The following is a 17,713-nucleotide window of genomic DNA, read 5'->3' as shown; positions in this document are numbered from 1 at the left end:
CGGGGGCGTGGCCGAGACGGGGGCGGGACAAGGACGAGGGGCGGAGCCAGTGGGGGCGGGGCAGGGTAGAGTGGACCGAGCCGGGATGGGGTGGGGGCGGTTTGGGCATGGGAGGGCTTAGGGGCCCTAACCCAGTCCACCTGCTGCAGCCTGACACTAGGGATTTGAGAATCCATCCAGATGGAAACCTGTGCCGAGGTCAGAAGACGGATCCACTTTGCAGGATTTTAAGTATTCTTCAAGCCTCGGTGCCTGGCGGATTGGACTTCGGACTTCCAGCTCCGATGCTGGAAAAGGAGTCTTATTTTTTTTTTTTTTCCACTTTGCTCCCTTGCACTTCAAGGCTGAGAACTTACGGTGTTGAGGGCCACTATCTAGGGGTCCTCGCTTCTCCAAACCTTGGAACCCGAGATCTAGCCTTGGAAAGAGTCGTCGCTGCGTCTCCTCGCCTGGAGAAGCCCCGGCTATGTGCCCTACTGCAAGGGGCACAGTGCCACGGTGGTGCCGAGCTTCTTTGGTGGTTCCAGTCGCCGTCAGTTTCTTGAGATTTCAGACTTTGGGCTTGGAAACCAGTTGACTGCCGTTCTTAGAGAGGAGCCATTGGAAATCTGTGGAGAAATTTTGGAACTATAAATGCTGACCGTGCCGAGGTAAATAAAGTATAGGGTTTTGGCGCCTTTAGCCTCTGGGTCGCGATAGGGCGGATCGGATGTTGCAGACGCACTTTTCTGTGGCGTTTAGAAGGTACTGCCGAACTTCTAAAAGTCTCTTCTGAAAAAGTCCGTGAGCTTTGCTGATTGTGGTTGGGATGACCCTCAGCTGGACTTTGGGAACTCACTTGGACTAGTTAGAAGCCTCTAAGTACCTAACAGGAAGCAGTGGGGGTGGGGGGATTAGAATTTAGCCTGGTCCATTGGGACACTTGTATACCCCAGTGTAAATGATCCTGACCTCAGTGCTAAGAATACAGGCGTAGCGCTATATAATAATAGGCATAGTATTCTCTCTCTCTCTCTCTCTCTCTCTCTCTCTCTCTCTCTCTCTCTCTCTCTCTCTCTCTCGACTACATAGGCATCTCTGGCCTTTGCTTCATTTTCTCTAGATTTTGAGACTATTGTAAGACAGATGAGAGAACCTGAGGTTGGTTTGTTTCTACCACCTCCCCTTGCTTTGACCAAACTATAATGAACAAGAAGTCTCTACTAAGTTTTTGTACCCCATCTCTCTTTCTTTTATTTTTTATTTATTTTATTCTTTTTTTACTTTCTTTTATTTATTTTATTTTATTTTATTTTATTTTTTTGAGACAGTGTCTCCCTACGTAGCTCTGGTTGGTCCGGAACTCACTATGTAGATCAGGCTGGTCTGGAACTCAGAGAGATCTGCCTACATCTGCCCCCTGCCCCCGACACACATACAAACACCTGAGTGCTGGAACTAAAGGCATGTGCCACCATATCTAGTCCCATCTTTCTTTGAGAATACAGCAAGAAATGAACCTGAAAATCCAGTTAGATCTGTTTAAGCTTCTCTGTTGACACTGGATGAAGCTTAGTGCTAGCATGAGCAGAACTCCAAATTCCAGTTCCCACAGTCGCCCAGAGTGCTTGCTGCCTCTGGGGAAAACTTGCAGAGATCAGCTCAGCCCAGCAGTGAATGGCTTTTTAACACCAAACGTCCTTTCCCAGCTCTGGCCGTAACCTTTCCTCAGTGGGGACACAGACCACAGGCAGGACTGCATTCCGTCCGTACACAAGTTTCCCCTTGTCTGGCCACACAGAGGGAGCCTCCTCTATATTTGCCCCTCCTCTTCCTCCATTTTATTTATTATTTATTTATTTATTTATTTATTTGGCCGGCTGGTTGGCTTTTTGAGACCAGGTCTCTGTGTGTAGTTTTCTATCCTGGAGTTCACAGTGTAGACCAGGCTGGCCTTGAAATCACAGAGACCCTCCTTCCTCTGCCTCTCAAGCCTGTTTTCTGTTCTTTCTTCCCCGAGACCCGCTGATGTACCCAAAACAAATGAAAGACATTTGCGAGGTCAATTATGTCAACCCATCTCTTGTCCCTCTTCCATGTCCAGGTCCCATCTCTCTGTCCCGTACCCTAGTCCCAATGGCATCTACAACACCCCTCTGTCTGTGACTCCACCCTTCTGTCAATGGAGCTGGGGAATCCCGCATGGATCCCTCAAGAGGTCCTGGCCTGTGCCTCTCATGCAGGCTGAGAAACATCCGTAGGCCTCCGACACTTAAACTCGAGAATGAAGAAGGCATGCTCTCCACTGTGAGAATTTTGTGGTCAAACATGACCACAGGGTGGGATGCTGGCACTAGCCAGAGTTAGTTTGATAAAAACAGCTTCCCTGTAGGAAGAGTGGCGAGGGAAGATAGAAGGCTCTGGCAGAGGTTCGAGGAAAACCTAAGGGCCAAGCGCCTCTGAGTAAACTTTCTCTCTGCACACCCGCCTCTACCATGTATCCTACCATAGTCTGACTCATGGTGGCCCGCAGTGGCCATCCATACCCTTCCCAGTCCTAAGCTACCTTCTGAGGAAGCCACTCTAAAGCCTTGGGCAGACAGCACTAGACAGTGCAAACTCAAAACAAGGACCCAGGGTCTGAGAGAAATCTAGCCGTACTTTAGGAGTTAAGCATTTCTGGGGCTGTTCCCTCAGACTGAAGGAAATTGAGACAGATCCAAGAAGAGCAGATGGGGCATTGGTGTGGACGAATAAAGACGGCAACAGCTGAATTCAATATGTCTTCTGTCTTCAGTACCACCTACCTAGGTGGTCAGACCTCAGCAGCTTCCTGGTGCCTGGCCCCTTTCCCCCCACCCCCACACCTTAATTGCTTTTCTTTCTTTTTTTTTTTTTTTTTTTTTTTTTTTTGGAGCTGGGGACCGAACCCAGGGCCTTGCGCTTGCTAGGCAAGCGCTCTACCACTGAGCTAAATCCCCAACCTCTTACTTGCTTTTCTATGGCTGTGAAAAGACACCATGACCAAGGCAACTTATAGAAGAAAGAGTTTATTGGTGCTTATAAGTTCAGAGGGCTTGAGTCCCTGACCATCGCGATGGGGAGCATGTCTGAGGCAGGCAGGCACTGCACTGGAGCAGTAACTGAGACTTCACATCTCACCCACAAGTGGGAGGCAGAACACTAGCTAGAAATGGCCTGGGCTTCTGAAACCTCAGAACTCACTGGTAGTTACACATCTCCTCCAACAAGGCCACACCTCCTAATCCTTCCCAAACAGTTCCACGGACTGGGGACCACGCATTCAAATACCTGAGCCACTGGGGGTGGGGGGTGCATCAGCATTTGAACCACCACACACTCTCCTTGGCAGATGGGAGCTGGGGGTAGAGAGGACCTCCTCCGAGGGCTGCCTGAAACTCATACACCGTTCTTTTCAGAACTTTCAGACCAGGTAAATGGGGGATTGGGTTGTCTACATCTTCCTCGCAGACATTACAGAGGGAAGTGTCTGAAACTCTGACGGGCTGCAGGTTACCCCGTGTGCACGTGCCCCTGCAGGCCAGAAGAACAGGACTCGATTCCCTAGAAATGAAGTTCAGAGATGGTTGTGAACCACCAGAGGTTCTGGCAACTGAACCCAGGTCCTTTGCGATAGCAGCAGGCACCCTCTACTGCTGATCCACCACTCCAGCCCCCTCCCTTCCCCCTCGTGCCCCTCCAAGTCTATTCTGTCCAGCCCACATACTCATGGGTGTGGGCCTTGAGTGGAGCATGACTAACCTAAGGCCACACCCATAAAGAAACTGACTCCCTCTCCCGAAGCCAGCAGCTGGCTCCCAGGCTATGGGTGGAGACACGATCCATTCCTCCCTCCTCAACTAATTACTTTTATTAAAAAATGATTCTTTGGACTTCATCTGCCCCCTTTAGCTTGAAAAGTGGATGGATAGTGAACACCGCTGATTTGTGCAATAGGAAACAGCCTCTGGCCTATGTACTATGGATTCGACTGGCCATGGCTCTTGTGACCGGCCAGACGTAGGTCCTCCAGCCCCGCCCCAGGTCCTCCAGCCCCGCCCCAGGTCCTCCAGCCCCGCCCCCTGCTTCATAAAGCTTGCACAGGTGTCTTTGCTGATCCACTTGGCACCTCACCTTTACCCTACCCTGAGCAGGGCCCCTCTGGGGAACAAGTTCTCTCGCTAGCCCTTCACCCAGTGCCATATTCGCTCTTCTGATTCTAACAGAAAAGCTCTCTGTCCCTCCTGTGACCTGTGACCTTGCAGCCAGGATGGCCAGCGCTCCCACACACTGCTGTTTTCGCAAGTGTGAATTTACCACTTGCCGCCCCAGTGGCCAACCACCGTCAGTTCTCAGCGTCCGTGCCTTGAGCAATCTGACAGGAGAAGAACATAAAGTCTGCACATGGCTTTAAAGTCGTTCCGACTGAGGGGGGCTGAGGCCGGCGGTGGGGTAGCCCAGTGGTAGAACATTTGCCTATGACCCTCAGCACTAGGACAGCTGGACAGACAAAAACTAACACGAAACCCTTCAGCTAAAAAAAAAAAAAGGAAAAGAATTATAACACCCGCTGTGACTGGGTGAGCCTCTGGGGAGACTTGTGTTTGAAATTTTCCATCCCTCCTCTTGGAACAAACCGCCGGCTTCCACCCCAGCCTGTGCCCTGGACAGCTTCCCAGTGTACAAGTGAGGCAGAAACCCACCTGCCACATGGTGCGGTCCTAAGGACCTAGGGCACAGTGCCCTCTCCTCTCTGCAAAAAGCTCAGGAGATTTCTTGCTGCTGTGTCCAGGGCAGTGGGGTAGTACAGAGCCATGAATAAGGGATGAATAGATCAGCATAGAGGAGGGACCCCAGGGACCCCAGAAGATGTCCAAATTGTGCATGTCTTTAATACCAGCACTTATGAGACCCGAGGTAAGTCTGTGAGTTCTAGGCCAGTTTGGTCTATTGGTCTACATACTGAGTTCCAGCGAGGGGTACAGGGTGAGACTTTGTCTCAAAAACAAAAGAAAACAAACAAGTGAAACCCCCAATCTTCAGATCCTCAAAGAACTTGGAGCCTGTCCTTCAGAACTCCCCAACTTCTACTTAGCAGTTTGGGTGAGGCCTAAATTAGGACCTAAGTAAAGGTCTAAATAGGGGCCACCTAGGCTACCACTTCACCCTAGCCACAGGGTCCTGGGATGGGCTGGCTTAGCTCAGCCACACCTGTGAGAGTGACTTCAGCAGGTCACTTGGCTTACAGGAATGAAAGCAGGGCGGCAGGTCCCCAGGCCTTTGAGCTGGTGACTTCATCTCTGTGAGATCCTGAACTCTCAGATCTTAGAGGCTCCCTCACCTGACCAGACGCAGAAGGCACTCCCTCCCTGGCAGCCCCTCCCCTGAGACTGTATCCAGGAGAACTTTAAAGAGAATAGACTTAGGGTTGTGAATGGGTGGGGCTTGGGGAACGTGGGTGGGTCCAGACCTTCCGGTTCCCCGAATGGAGCCCCGAAGGGTCATCGTAAAGCAGGGAACTGGTTCCAAGTACAGCTTGTAAAACAGTGAGTGTGTGTTAGTCATATAAAATAATGGGTTTCATTCCGACGTTACCGCGCATGTGCAGAGTGTCCTTTATAACCTACTGACCCAGAGATGATCTCAGTCCGTGCAGGCAGAACCTACTGCCATCATCCTCATGTGACCTGATTATCTTCTCGGAGAAGGTAGGAGGTAGGGGACAAGCATCTGGCCGTTTTAAAGACACCACGCTGTTTTTTTATCCCATTCTTGCCTGGGCCGAATAGCCTTGATGGCATCTTGAAGGTCCTTGAGAGATTAGAAATGAAAGTCCCGGAAGCTGCTAATCCCAAGACTTGGAAGGCAGAGACAGGAGAGCTACTAGTTTGAGAGGAGTCTGAGTAAGACCGTGTCGGAGGAGGAGGAGGAGGAGGGGGGGGGAGGGGGAGGAAGAGGGGGGAGGAGGAGGGGGAGGAGGGGGGAGGGGGAGGAGGAGGGGGGGGGGATGGCTCAGTGGTTAAGAGCACTGACTGCTCTTCCAAAGGTCCTGAGTTCAAATCCCAGCAACCACATGGTGGCTCACAACCATCTGTAATGGGATCTGATGCCCTCTTCTGGTGTGTCTGAAGACAGCTACAGTGTACTTATATATAATAAATAAAAAAATCTTAAAAAAAAAAAAAGAGGAGGAAAAGAGGCAGACAACCTATTGAAAATTCTTTGTGGGAAGGAAGACCTTTCTGGCTTACTGGTTCACGCTTGGATCACTGCAGTTCTCTACTTCTGTACAGTGTGACCAGACAGACCGCGGTCCTGTCACCGAAGCCAAAGGGAAACACACTGCCCTGGTGGCCCCTGGTGGCCCAGTGGAAGGACTATCATCCAGATATTACAACCACACACCCTGCTTCTCCTCCCCTGGCTTCAGGATAACTGGGTGATATTGTTTCTTTTTTCTTTTTTTTTTTTTAAATATTCTTTTTTTTTTTTTTCTGGAGCTGGGGACCGAACCCAGGGCCTTGCGCTTGCTAGGCAAGCGCTCTACCACTGAGCCAAATTCCCAACCCCTTGTTTCTTTTTTCTTTTTTTTTTTCCTTCTTCCTTTCATGTAGATGCAAGTCCATCTCATTTAGGTTCTGACAGTTCTTGGGGATTACCTGCCTTTTTCCCTATTAATTTATTTATTCATTTTACATCCTGATCGCAGCCCCCTCTCTGAGATCATGTTTTGGTATTTTTTAAGTTGCAAAGTACCCTAGTGAGTGTATGATTTTGATATTCCTTCCTCTTGTGTATACTGAGTTCATCTGGTAGAATAAATGTATAAAACAAAAACCCTAAATATGTTTACCTGTGGACTGGGTACTGAGTAGTTGTTAGTCCAGATATTACATTCGTTATGAGACGCTCAAGAGTCTGGAGCAGATGAATGTTAGCTCACGTCCCCTCTCTCTAGGATGTGCTTCTCTCTCCTTTTAAACACCACACAGAAGCTGCATGTGGAAGGTGGAGGCAGGAGGATCCAGAGTCACAGGCTAGCCTCAGCTACGTGGTGAATATGGATGAAATTTCACAAAAAGAAGCTGCTTTTTCAAAGTGAACCTTCCGCAAGGCTGACTAAGTAACAGTCAGGGGTGTGGAGAGGTTGGGATGTTATTGCAAGTTCAGGGCCAACTGATCTCAGGGCATCTTTAATTCCCCTAACAGTCCTCGAAGCTACGTGACAGAGATGGAGCACTGGGAATGCACAGAGAACCAGTTTCCCTTTGGGAAATAGTCTCTCGCTTCCTCCTGTCTGAACCTGAAGGCATCATCAGTATGTGGGGCCTAAACCAGAGTTCTCCGTTTTCCTGTGGCCAGCCTCTCCGATGCTCCCACCCATGTATCTGAAAAGCACCTTGATTTATTTTGATGATTTTTTATTTATTTATCTGTAAACAAACTCTGTGTCCCGTGGCCACAGTCACCCACGTTTGTCTCCAAAATAAACGTCTCTTCTTTGAGAGGGAGAGAAAGAAAGAGTTATGGTTTTGATTTGATATGAGTTTGAGGCCAGCCTGGGTTTGAGATAGGAGGTCCTGTCTCAAAATAAAATGAAGTAATAAAAATTAAAACAGAGCAAAGAGGCTCAGGAGGAAAAAAAAAAGATGTTTGCATATAACCTCATGACCCAAGTCCCATCCCCAGAACCCAGGTAAATAAGCCAGATACAATGGCTTACATCTTTAACCCAGCACCTCCACCTGTGTCAAGATGAGGACAGACACAGGAGCTCTTGGTCTAGCTTACCTGGAATACACTACATGCCAGAAACAAGAAGTGAGACAGCCTGAAAACCAAAGCAGGAGAAGAGAATCAACTCTTGAAAGTGGTCCTCTGACCTTCACACACACACACACACACACACACACACACACACACACAATGACACACATATCTCCACACTCACACGAGTGCACACATGTGCACACACAGTAATAATAAAATGTTAAAAATAGATTAGATATGGTTGGTCATAGTGGCTTGTGCATGCACTAGGGATGCTGAGGCAGGAGGATTATGATTTTGAGGTCAGCTATGTAGGAGTTCATGGCCAGCTTGGGCCACATAGTGAGACTATATCTCGAAGAAGAGAAAAAGAGGGTTGGGGATTTAGCTCAGCGGTAGAGCGCTTGCCTAGTAAACGCAAGGCCCTGGGTTCGGTCCCCAGCTCCGAAAAAAAGAAGAAAAAAAAAAAAGAAGAAGAAGAGAAAAAGAATTAGAGGAAGGGCTGGAGAGATGGCTTAGAGGTTAAGAGCCCTGACTGCTCTTCCAGAGGTTCTGAGTTCAGTTCCCACATGGTGGCTCACAACCATCTGTCATGGGGTCTGACGCCCTCTTCTGGTGTGTCTGAAGACAGCTACAGTGTACTCCCATACATAAAAGAAATGATTCTTAAGAAGATAATTTGAGGAGCAGGCTTTGACTGCCATCTTCTGGGTCAATGCGTGTCTGCCAATGCGTGTTTAAACAGAGGGATGGCACTCGTGACAACAGTGCCTCTGGCTTTCTTGCCCTGCTGCTGAACGGTGACTAAGCACATTTGGAGACGGTAGCCCGCGTAAGGAAATGCTCAGCCTTTTGGCTAAGATCAAGTGTGAGAGACTTAAATATGAAACCAAATAGGTTGCAGTATTTGCCAGCCTCGAAAATGCCTTAAGGCGGCACTGAGAAAGGATTTGTTCAGCTCCCAGGGTCGGGTCCACGTCTTGGGTTTAACAGAATCCTGGGTGGTGTCAGGCCTCCAGAAAATGCGGAAAATGTGGGATTGTCAGCCTCACCCTGTTCCTTGAAGAAGTCACCTGCTCCTCCCCACAGTGACCATCTGCGGGAGCCAAGATGTTCCTCCCTCCCAGAGAGAATGCAGCTCTCCCTGCCCCTCCCCTGTCAGCTGGCCCGAGCAGCCGGGGGGGGGGGGGGGGGGGGGCGGGGGGGGTGGGGGGGCGGGGGGGGGGGCATCAGTCAGCTTGACAGCTGTTCGCCTGCCCTTCTTTCTCCATTTAGCCTAAGTTTAATTTAATATTTTTGACATGCATGTGGGTTTTTCCTTTTCTCTTTCCTTTTTTTTTTTAAAGATTCATTTATTTATTATATACGAGCACACTGTCACTGTCTTCAGACACACCAGAAGAGGGCATCGGATCCCATTACAGATGGTTGTGAGCCACCATGTAGTTGCTGGGAAATGAACTCAGGACACCTCTGGAAGAGCAGTCAGTGCTCTTAACCGCTGAGCCGTCTCTGCAGCCCCCTCGTGGCTTTCCCAAACATGGCTGTTGTTGGTTGACCAACCTCTCCACCTTCTGCCCATTTACCTGATTTGGGTTTGTTAGGGTTACATTAATCTGTTATTGATTGTGTGCACATGCGTGCACAGGCCCATGCACAGGTGCACACACACACACATGTGGAAGTCAGAAGGCAGCTCCCAGGAGACGGCTCTCTCGTCCAACATTCCCTTCCACAGTGTGGGTTTCAGGTACCCAGATAGTCACACTTGACTGCGAGGGCCTCTACTCAGTGAACCGTCTCACCTGCCCCTGTTCTGTGCTGTGTTTTGGAAGCAGGACCTCACTACATAGCCCTGGCTGGCCCTAAAGCTCTGGGGATTCTCCTGCTCCAGATTCTTGGATGCTGGGATTACAAGCCATAGCCAGCCATGTCCTGTGCATTAGCATCTGGAACATAATCTTGGGGAACTGGTGTGCCATAAAAATAGAGTTCAAACACAGTGGGCAGCTTGGCCATTTGTAGCCAAGTAGTCTGGAGTTTTTGTGGTACTGGAAAGCCAGGGACTAATCATGAACGAAGTTGACTTCATTCTTGACGTAGGGTCAAAGCAAGACGCTCAGCTGCCCCTAAGGGGCGGCCTGCACGCCAGTGGAAACTAATTTCACAAGTTCTGAGCACCTGGACTCTGGCCTGTTTATTTTTAGGAGCTGTTGACATTTATCAACAGCCAGTTCCCACCCCTGCCACTCCTTCCGCCAAAGCCTTACAGCTGTCCCCAAGGCTAGGGAAAAGGCAGTATCTGCTCCCAGCCTCTCCCACCCCTAGAACCCTGTCCACCAACGTCAGGGCTGCACGGTATTGTTTGCTTGTTTTGACTTTTTTATTTTTTTAAACGTATGTATTTACTTATGTGTGTGCATAAGATAATGTGTATGCAGGTCTCCGAGGAGGCCAGAAAAAGGCATCAGATCACTTGGAGCCGGAGTTGTGATCCACTCCACCTGGGTGCTGGGATGCACGTGACTGAGCAGTTCTCTAGCTGCTGAGCCATCCTCCCAGCCCACACCCTCTTTAAAGCTGGCAGAGTACAAACAGCAGCTTCCGGAATTCTCCCGAGTGTGGATTTAGGACGTGTGTCCATCACCGCCATTCCCTTCTTCCCACACTGCAGCTCCTCAGTCCTCCGCAGCCAGCGCTGCCACTCCCGTGTGCTGTCTGTCCATCCAGGTGCCGCCTCATGTGATAGAGCCCTGCTCACTCTCCTTTGTGTCTTTTTATTTCCCTCAGCTTTTGTGATCCAGGGAGATGGGAGTGCTAGGCCCTAGAGTGTGAACATGGGTTTGTTACTTTTGTCTCAGAGTGAACACAATTTTGTTACTTTTGTCTCAGGAGCTTCCCCAGATGCACCCCGGGTGATCCTTTCCTTCTGACTTATTGGACAATCTCCGGCTTGATAGGCCAGGGTCTGCAGAAGAAACCTCCAACAGAGGAGACTGTGAGGAGTGTCCCCAAGGGGCTCAGCGACTTAGAAGAGCTCTGACTATACAAATAGAATGCTTTGATTTTCTTCTACCAGAGCCATTGAAAGATAAGCAAACTTTCATATTTAATGTTTTTTTTAAAAAAGATGTATTTATTTTATTTATATGAGTGCACTGTAGCTGTTTTCAGACACACCAGAAGAGGGCATCAGTTCTCATTACAGATGGTTGTGAGCCACCATGTGGTTGCTGGGATTTGAACTCAGGACCTCTGGAAGAGCAGTCAGTGCTCTTAACCGCTGAGCCATCTCTCCAGCCCCGTATTTAATGTTTTAATTATACTTATTTGTTTATTTGTTTTTGGGGGGTCACCATACACAATATGTGCAGAGGTCAAGGAACAACTTTCAGGGGTCATTCTCTCCTTTTGAGAGAGGAGAAGCTAAAAATCACCCCTGACAGGTAGCCGGATAGGGAAAGGGTCACTGAGAGATAATCAAGATGTCGAACTTCCAGCTCCTTTTCAGTTCTTCTGACCTGAGACAAAAGGCCCTGTGGGTGCTGTGGAGGCAGGGATCCTTTTGGCAGACCAGTCCAGGGTGGTCAGATATGTACAAGGCCTGTCCTAAACATGTTTATCCAAAGCAGTGAGCCTCTCTGCCCCCTTTCTTTGTTTAAACAGACCAGCACAATCAGGGAAGGGGAATTTGCCCTGTGCTACCAAAACAATGGAACAATGTATAAGATCCAGGTCACCCCAGGGGATTTAGCTATCCGTGTCCTCTCTGTTTTGCAGGGACTCTTTTCTCTCTGTACTTTGCTCTCTGTTTCTGTCTCTGTCTCTCTGTGTTATTTGTGTTTCTGTGTATGTATGTGTCTGCATTCTTCTTCACTTGTAATAAATTCTGTAACTTGTTGCTGCCTTCTGTGTCTGAAACTTTATTTTCCTTTTATAAGTGTTATGTGCACCACAGCTATGAAGGACCCAAGGAGGCCAGAGAGAAGCATTTCATCCCCTGGGAATGGAGTTAGAGACAGTTGTGAGGCACCATGTGGGTGCTGGGAACTGACCCTAGGTCCTCTGCAAGAGCAGCAAATGCTCTTAACCGCTGAATCGTCTTAAGTACCCTGCCTTTTAATTCTGGTAAATTCTCACATTCTCCTAGCAGTAAAGAAGTATGACCTATATACAATAAAATTCACCCAGTTTGCAGTGGCTCTGCTGTGTGAGCCTCTGCAATGTACCTTTCCAATGCCCAGGCGTCTGCCAGCACCCTAGATTTTCCTCATGGATGGTAGGAGGTTTTTCAAGGGCAGCTGTAAACATCAAGGTCCTATCTACAGGGTGCTGTTGTTTCTGCCATCACGAAGGCCGTGCCAGGTATCAGTCACAGTTGAAGTCCCATGGACATTCTGCAGCCTCACCAGGACCTGCCTGGTTTACCTTCCCATCCCTTTATCCTTGTAGCCCCACAGTTCTTTGACTACTGGTGCTTTCTAGGTTTGTGTGTGTGTGTGTGTTTAAAAAAATTATTTATCATATATAAATAAATAAGTAACTGTAGCTGTCTTCAGACGCACCAGAAGAAGATCCCATCACAGATGGTTGTGAACCACCGTGTGGGATTTGAACTCAAGACCTCTGGAAGAGCAGTCAATGCTCTTAACCACTGAGCCATCTCTCCAGCCATCTTGTAGCTTCTTGCTGTCAATGGATCTATGTCTTCCTTACACACAGGAATGTCCCATGGGGCAAACTCTGCCTCTTCTCACCCCTTCTCTTCCCTTCCCTTTTCTTTTCTGGGCTTGGGTTTTGGCGGGGAGGGTATGATGGGCTTTAGGCACTGCAGGCTAGAGTCCTGGAAACCTACACTGTCACCTAAAGAGCAAAGGCTTGTGATCCTACCAATGTTGGTAAGGAGCTACATCAGGATCACAAGCCTCGCCACCAGGCACCCTCAGAGCTGTCCTCTTACGAACATCCACTGAGGTAAGTCTGGGTCTAGGCTCCACTGCTCCAGAGGAGGTCAAGAGCAAAGACACTCATTGTCTTTCCGCTTTTTTCTCCCAGTCAGAACCTCTGATGTCTCATGAGGAGTAAGAGGCCATGTTTGGGGGGGGGGGGTCACATGGTAGACCCAGTGCTTGCTTTTACTTCTCAGCGCACACACACACACACACACACGCGCACACACACACACACACACACGGGAGTCCTGTGACCGTTGAGGCCTTCAGGAAGGGCTCACCATGGCCTAGCGTATCTGAGCTTGGCTGTTCTCCGTGTTGCTCTAGCTGCCATGTAATACCTGCTCACTCGGGGGCTCAGTGGTTGTTAACCACAGAAAGCCACAGACAATGATTTTCTGCCATCTGCTTCATCTGTGGTGGGTTCACCTCATCCTGCGGTCTTCCGCTGGATTCTCAGGGGGCACTGAGGAGCCCTGACAGAGAGTGCTTTTCCATCCCCTCAAGGCAAAACAAAACCACTATACTCCCATCCACCTAAGGGACCATAATGGGGGCGGGGGCGGGGCAGGAAGTATGTTCTTCCTAGAAGTCTGGCCAGAGCATGGAAGCCCCAGTCCCTGCCACAGTCACACCACTGTGCACAGCACTGTTTTTGTGATAAATGCAGTGTCCCATTTAGAGTTCTAGGTCTTACACCCATCTCCCTAGAAACCCAGGTAATAACCTTCCAGAGCATAGGGAAGGGGCAAGAGAGCACTGTCATCAGAAGAGGAGTCTGCCTGGCTTCAGGGACCTTCTCTGAAAAATAATGACCGTCGACATCCTGTGAATTTGTGGGCCATGCCTTGCCCCTCCCCCCGCTTCCCTTCGTCCCAGTTTTGGTCTGGTAAAGCTGCCAGGCCCCGAACAGTGGTAGCAGCTGGGTGTACTTGCTGGGTTTGCACAATTGCAGCTGTGCCCTGTAGCCCTGCCAATGCTACCATCTGGAGGCTAGCAGTGCCCCCTGGTGGCGTCTGCGAACCAAGCATCCCTGGGACCTGGGTACAGAAAACTGGCCGGTCACACTGATCCACCACAGGACCTCAGGGCCTCCAGGCCCTCACAATGTCCAGCCTCCAGCTCAGAGAAGAGAATCTAGATGTAGGGAGCCTGGGGATGTGGGGGAAAAGTCACAGGGGTAGGCAGAGGTTAGGGGATTTCCCACTCCCTTAGTGTCAATGGGACAGAACCAATGAAGTAGCCCTCAGCAGGGCTGAGGAGACACACAAGGGACGTGATCTTCGTGGGAGTCAGATCGTCTGACCAGGGATACCTGCACGCCATGCTGTCACCATCCGAGAAGACTACCACGAAGACCACCACGCTATCCGAGAAGACCTTCAGCAGCGCTGGGGCTTCAAACAAAGAATGGAAGATGTTCGGCTCATCCAGGAACAGAACCCCGCCATTATAGATTGATACAAGGATGAGAAGCAGTTGCCCATCTTGGACAAGGCCAAGTTCCTTGTACTTGATCACGTGAATATGAGCGAACTCACCAAGATATTTAGAAGGCACCTGCAGCTCAGTGCTAACCAAGCCTTCTTCCTCATGAGCACAGCAATGGTGAGTGTAGCCACGGCCATCTCTGAAGTGTACCAGAGTGAGAGAGATGAAGATGGCTTCCTGTACATGGTCTATGCCTCCCAGGAGACACTCGGAACAACACTGGCTGTGTAAGACTAGGACAATGTCTAATGTTTGTTAAGCCCTTGCCAAGGCATAAAGGGACGTTACCAGTGGTAACCCACAGATCAGAACGTAAGCACACACATAGGGTATTAGGAACTGTTTCTCAGCCAGAAACTGAGCACCATGCAACTGCATTCGGCTTGGAAACTCATCTAAACAGAGCTATCTTGTGTTCAAACTTTAGAAGTTTAAAAATAAAATACTTTGCATCCTAAAAAAAGAAAAGAAAAGAAGTAGCCCTCAGCAAAAAGGTGTCAAACCCTCTCTGCACAGAGGCGTGTTCCTGCCTGCAGTCCTCCGTGCTTGTAGGGGAAGGCAACGCTACACTCTCTGAGCAGGAGTCCGAACGTGGACTTCTAGTAGGTTACGAACCCATCAGGTGGACTTAGAGATTTCACTCTCAGTGAGTTCATTAGCAGTGGGCTTATGGACACATTGAGTAAGTTCCATGCCTGACAGTGGTGGTGCGTGCACATGCCTTTAATCCTTGCACTCAGAAAGCAGAGGCGGAGGCAAGAGGATATCTGTGAGTTCAAGGCCAGCATGGTCCACAGAGTGAGTTCCAGGACAGCCAGGGCTACACAGAGAAATCCTGTCTCAACCAAAAACAAAACAAAACAAAACAAAAAACCCCAAACAAACAAACAAAAAAACCAAACTCCTATCAGAAACTCATGGTAATCATAGAGTCAGTTAAATCATAGCAAATGACCACAATTCAGTAGACTGACACATGAAGAGCCCTCAGTCCATCCTCATAATGTTTAGAGAAGTGTGAAGACTTCCAATAAGAGCTCTTAAAATTAAGACTGGAGAGATGGCTCAGTGGTTAAGAGCACTAGCTACTCTTCCAAAGGACCCAGGGGTTCAATCCCAAGCACCCGCATGGCAGTCTCAACTGTCTGTTACGAGGGTGAGGGGGATGACATCCTCATGCAGACACACATGCACGCAGAACACCAGTGTTAATAAAAAAATTAAAAGGTGAAAAAAAAAGAGCTTTCAAAATTAAAACATATCTGTAGAAAGTCTGGGTCAAGGCTCAGTGACGGGGCTTTCCTCTCTGGACTAGAAGTCCCCAAATCATCCCACTGGTGGGTCCTCAGCTCCCTAGGTGCTGTCAAGCTCTTCACTAAAAGGAGGCCTTGTACACACAGGAGAGTGCTCCCATCCCTGGGACAGAGTACCTTCTTATTTCAGGGTGAAGGCAGAGACTGACTGCTGACTGCCTTGGGAGGGAGAGGGAGAGAGGGAGGGAAGGAGGGAGGGAGGGAGGGAGGGAGGGAGGGAGGGAGGGAGGGAGGGAGGGAGGGAGAAGAGGAGCCAGGGAAGGAGGGAGGGAGAGAGGGAGGGAGAAGAGGAGCCAGGGAAGGAGGGAGGGAGGGAGACATATTCTCCTCACTGCTTTTCTCTCCTGTCTCCTTGACTGTCCTAGGCTACTTGAATGTTTTGTCACATTGTATCACCACTGAAGTAGCAATCCTTCAGGGTGGCCTTGACACATAATAGAAGAACCTGTCCTTCTCTGGCTAAGAGTTAGTGTCACAGAAGGGTTGTTAGCTGATGTTAAATGTTGCCGATGAAACTGTTGATGGTACAGCTTCCTTGTAAGTACTCCTTTTGCTGTTGAGAGGTCCTGCCCCCTAGTGGTCAGCTGTGAGAGTGTAGTTTCTCCTTTGCACGGGCCTGTGCCACAGCTAATGCAGGTCCTGTGCTTTGCATTAGAGGTTTGCTGTGATTGCTATGAAAGTCCTTTCTTTGGCTGTCTAAGCAAGCCGTATGACTGGCTCACTTGGTGAGCAGGCTGGGAGAGATCTTCCTAAGATGCCTTCCCTCATGATGCAACATTAGGCTCAATAAAATGTTTTTGTCAAGTGCTCTCTTTTGTTTGCTTTTAGTAGAGCTGGCTGAGCTAATAACAGGAAAAAAGAGCACCAGAAGCAGTGACAGGAGAATGAGTGGTGACCAACAGGCCAGAACAGTGACATTTGCTCAGACAACTACATAAGGGTAACAGCGCCGACAACAGGATTCTGGTACATAGGCCTGGTAGCTGTGATTCTCATCACTGCCAAGGGCTAAGGGGCAGGATCTATGACACTTGTAGAGTTAAGGGTTCTTTATATCCCAGGCCTGCACAAGAGCTGTTTACATTTCTCGCTTTAGGGACAAGAGACCCGGCACCCACACAAGAGTTGTAACACTAAAGGGTTTCACCTGCTGCTCCTGCTTGCCTGCTGCTGTCGAGTGCTGAAGTATACCACAGCTGCCAAAGACTAGCACGAGGAGTTTCTTGTCTGCCCACAGTTCCCTTGCAGGTAGAGCAAAAGGGCCCCAGTCAGAAGCTTAGAAATAGTCCTGCTGGGGTTGGGGATTTAGCTCAGTGGTAGAATGCTTGCCACTGGTTTGGTTCCCAGCTCCGAAAAAAAAAGAAATAGTCCTGCCTCCAGAGTAGGCATGTGAGTTCTTTAAACCGACCCAGAGAAGATCCTGGAACAGTGCTGCTGTCTTCTATCCCAGAACACACTGAGGTTTCTCTGCACGGAGCCTCCAGCCCTGCTGACCTGGTGCCGATATACCACGGAGTTCTTTGTACCCCAGCCCAGGCCTCCCCGACTTTTCTCCTCCTTTCATGGCTACTTCCTATTGATGCTCAGTTCATCCACGCAGTGTACCCAAAGATAAATAGGAAATAAATCGTCCATCTTCAGTATGTGGTGTGTGTGGACACCAAGGCATCACAGATAAGCAGGAGGCAGGAGGCCCTCACTCTCTGGCTGGTGGCTGGTGCCTGCTTGTCTCAGGACCCTGGACCCTGAGAATTAGAAGGTCGCAGCCAGTTTACTAGGAGATTGAGCCCACCACCAGGAAAGGGAGAAATCTCATGAGATAAGACGATGTCCTGAATCAATAGGGTGGAACTAGAGAAAAGGCTATGCTAGAATAGCCCGAAGCCTGTGATTCCCTGGGGTACTAGCTTATGGGAAAGGGGGACAGAAAATTCTCACGATCATGAGCCAATCCATGCCTGCCATTTTTGCCTTTCCTGTACGTCTGTGTCCCTTTCTACAGTGCTTAATGCACTTTCCCTAGTCTCGAATTTCTTTTTTTTTTTTTTTTGGTTCTTTTTTTCGGAGCTGGGGACCGAACCCAGGGCCTTGCGCTTCCTAGGTAAGTGCTCTACCACTGAGCTAAATCCCCAGCCCCTCGAATTTCTTAGAGTGAAGATCTTGTTCCTCACAGACATAACAGATTTA

The 17,713-nt window shown here is 49.3% G+C and overlaps 1 long non-coding RNA gene and 1 pseudogene across 8 annotated transcripts; both read left to right on the top strand.

Annotated features, from left to right (window-relative positions):
- Positions 1 to 67: 67 nt before the first annotated feature.
- Positions 68 to 7,521, top strand: LOC102548586 (uncharacterized). 8 transcript variants are annotated; one of them, XR_015640460.1, is made up of 3 exons: positions 68 to 650; positions 6,993 to 7,123; positions 7,210 to 7,521. It is a non-coding gene; the product is annotated as an uncharacterized LOC102548586 (long non-coding RNA). The 8 variants fall into 8 exon arrangements; XR_015640456.1 differs by having other exon boundaries at positions 6,959 to 7,123; XR_015640459.1 differs by lacking the exon at positions 68 to 650 and adding an exon at positions 5,646 to 5,708.
- A 6,044-nt stretch (positions 7,522 to 13,565) lies between these two features.
- On the top strand, positions 13,566 to 14,529 carry Map1lc3b-ps1 (microtubule-associated protein 1 light chain 3 beta, pseudogene 1; annotated as a pseudogene).
- The last annotated feature ends 3,184 nt before the right edge of the window (positions 14,530 to 17,713 follow it).

Source organism: Rattus norvegicus, chromosome 16, assembly GCF_021556685.1.
Source record: "Rattus norvegicus strain SHRSP/BbbUtx chromosome 16, alternate assembly SHRSP_T2T, whole genome shotgun sequence".
NCBI classification, from domain to species: domain Eukaryota; kingdom Metazoa; phylum Chordata; class Mammalia; order Rodentia; family Muridae; genus Rattus; species Rattus norvegicus.
The sequence above is the reverse complement of the archived record's forward strand: the minus strand, read 5'-3'. Positions and strand labels throughout refer to the sequence as shown.